We start from the raw sequence: 3,414 nt of genomic DNA on the forward strand, positions 1-3,414 counted from the left end.
AGGGACAAAACACAGAGGCAGAGAGGGGAAAGCAGCTGGATGGCACTGCCCTCTTCATTCTGCCCTGTCTGTCTCAGCCCTTGCTGGGGCAGGGCACAGGTGAGGCAAGGCCAGACACAAAGCACTTCCTTGGGTGCTGCTGCCCTGCCCTGCCTGCTCACCCCTGTGTGACCCCCCGTGTCCTGCTCCCTTCTGCCTCTGCCTGTCCTAACAGAGTCTCTGGTGAGTGATTTCCTCAGCTCTGGGTGGCTCTGGCTGATGTGAGGACCTTTCCCAGGGCACCCATCTGGCAGAGGAGAGACTGAAGTCCAAGCTTGATCATTGCACCACATGTTTGGTGGTAACTGTTGCGTCACAATCCCTGCATTGTCCACAATGAGGAAATCCCAGAGGATTTCCTCCTGGAGGATATTGTAGCTCAGGCAGTCGGTCCCTTGAAGAGGGAGGCTGGGGATGCCAGGGATGACCTGGGCTGCAAGGACACATGCAGCATTGCAGTGTTTATCTGTCATGAGCCACCAAAATGGGTTTTCTTTCTTGATTGCGTCAATAAAACTATATTGCTTCAGGGTGTTCACACCTCCATCACTTGCCACCAGCAACCATTAGCAAAATTCAGATTTTTATGTGGATTTAAACTAACTGTGGAGTGATTAATTCTGCTATGGCCACATCCTTGAGGACAGATGAACTTGGGAGCTTCTGTGGTAATCTCCCTGCAGTAGCAGCTTTCTTGGCTCTGTTGTGAATGAGCATAGAACATCTTCAGAAGGACTTTTTTATATTGCAGGTTAAAGACATGGGTTCTCCAGGGGGAAAAAAACTGTTTCACTGCAGTGTCTGATGATCACCACTACTCTTCATGCCTCCATTTATTCACTCTAAAGGTAACACCTCTGTTCACCACCTTGATATGAGACCTTTTCTGAAGGTGCTGCTGTAGCAATAGGTTGTGATGGGCAGTGTTTGCTCTGTGGAGGGTGGTGGGCAGCTGTTTGTTCCAGATCAGGTGTGTTTAGAAAATCAGGGCCCTAGAAAAGACATTTTTGGTGGTCTCATGGCATGAGTTCATGCGGTGATCCGGAAGGATGTGGAGGATGACAAAGTGGGAGTAACTTAAATAAACATGCAGAAATGACTGAGGAGCGAGTTGTCAAGGCTTTGTTTCCACAAGTGGAGTGATAAGTGGTTAGACAGAAGGGCTAACACAGAGGAGACAGATAAGGGAAAAGCTTGCTGATAGTGAGAGCTGGTTTTCCAAGGAAAGTCAGTCAAGGGTATGGCCTGGGCCAAGGGAAGCACTGTACAGACCATGCAGCTGGAGTAGATGAGCTTCCCAAGCAGAGAGGTGTCAGTGGGTAGGAAGGACACAAGAGAGATGTTTTGGGGCAAGTGATGTACTTTAGAGCAGAAGGGATTGTTTTTTCTTAAAGGAGTAAGTGGATCCTAACAATTACTAAATCTTAGGGAACACCATAAATAGTTTTCCCACTTAAAAAACCCAGAAAATTAATAAACCCCAGATAAAACAACCTCTGGTGCTAAAACCTACCATGCCATATCATGTTTGGGGAGCTGGGTTCCTTGTGAGCTATACTAAGACCCAGCAAGTGAAATGGAAAGGAAACTGCCTGTTTGTAAGGAAGAGTTGACTCAACCAGCACAGTCAGGTACGGTTGGCAAAGGGAGGTGCAGAGCCGTGATGAGTTGGGGCTGGCTGCACCCATGAGATCACCAGGAGCCACAGAGGAAAGCCCTCTGAGTCAGCTCCAGGTGTCTGGAGTGTCTGGAGGCTGTTGGGCAGTGTGAGAGGCTCAGACGAGGACCTCAGTGTTAATCACCTAGGTCTGTTTGCTCTGAAATGAGCAGCATGTCAGCACCTTGGGTTGGGTTTCAGTCCTCAGTCTAGAAGGCAGCCTGAAAGGCAACTTGTGTCTTTGGGGGCAAATCTGTTAGGTGTCTTTATTCCATAATATGGTACTCATGGACCACTTGTGGTCACTTGTGACAGGAGGTGTGTCCCATGGTCTTCCCTGTGCTCCTCTGGTGAGCTGCTCTTGCAGATGAGGTGGCTGTGCCAGTGTCTCACTTATCCTGGCATATGCAGGATGTGGAGGACACCTGTCTCCAGCTTTCTCACTTCCCTTGTAGATGTGGTTAAGTTTTCCTCTAAGGCAAAGGTGAGGAGCAAGGTGGAATTGGCCTTCATGACTTGTGTGGCTCATTAGCTACCCTTGAGATCAAAATGCTGATGGCCCCAGAGCCGTGGGGCTTGTCATCCTCATCCTGGCTCCATCAGCAACCTCAGACAAGCCTTTCCCTCTCTCTGTCTCTACTCATCCTCCTTTGAGGTCCATCCTTTGAGGATGACCCTTCTAGGTACATCCACTAGGCTGTACAAGGACTCATCTAACCTCAGGAACAAAACCAGGCAAACGTGTGATGATTTCTGCCTCCATCCCATTTATACATCTTGAAGATTTCCTAAACTTGATGGTAAATCCCTATGGATCTGCTTTCTGAGCACGTATCCAAGCTGTCTTTGGGGTCTCTTTGCATCCCCAGTCTTACAAGTCCACTGAAATCAGCCGTGCCCTCAGGTGGGTTGGCCAGACTTGGCTCATGAGCAGACAGCACCATCCACCCTGCTCAGGTTTCCCGTGAGCTCAGCGTGTTCCCCTTGGCTCCCTGCGTGCCCCTGGGGCAGCGACACGGGCAGGAGCTCTGTCTGCAGGGGATGAGGTGGGGTCTCTTTGCATCCCCAGTCTTACAAGTCCACTGAAATCAGCCGTGCCCTCAGGTGGGTTGGCCAGACTTGGCTCATGAGCAGACAGCACCATCCACCCTGCTCAGGTTTCCCGTGAGCTCAGCGTGTTCCCCTTGGCTCCCTGCGTGCCCCTGGGGCAGCGACACGGGCAGGAGCTCTGTCTGCAGGGGATGAGGCTCTATTTTATCCCATCCCCCCTGGGGCAGTGGCGCGGACAGGAGCTCTGTCCTCAGGGGATGAGGCTCTATTTTCCCCCAGCCCCCGAGCGGTGTGCTCGGACAGGAGCTCTGTCGGCAGGGGATGAGGCTCTATTTTCTCCCAGGAGCTCTGTCCTCAGGGGACGAGGCTCTATTTTCCCCCAGCCCGTGAGCTGTGGGCACAGACAGGAGCTCTGTCCTCAGGGGATGAGGCTCTATTTTCTCCCAGCCCGTGAGCTGTGGGCACAGACAGGAGCTCTGTCCGCAGGGGATGAGGCTCTATTTTCTCCCAGGAGCTCTGTCCTCAGGGGACGAGGCTCTATTTTCTCCCTCAGCCCGTGAGCTGTGTGCACGGACAGGAGCAGCTCTGTCCGTAGGGGATGAGGCTCTATTTTCTCCCTCAGTCCGTGAGGCAGCGACACGGACAGGAGCTCTGTCCTCAGGGGACGA

Source organism: Acanthisitta chloris, unplaced genomic scaffold (assembly GCF_000695815.1).
Source record: "Acanthisitta chloris isolate BGI_N310 unplaced genomic scaffold, ASM69581v1 scaffold1513, whole genome shotgun sequence".
In the NCBI taxonomy this organism is placed as follows: Eukaryota; Metazoa; Chordata; class Aves; order Passeriformes; family Acanthisittidae; genus Acanthisitta; species Acanthisitta chloris.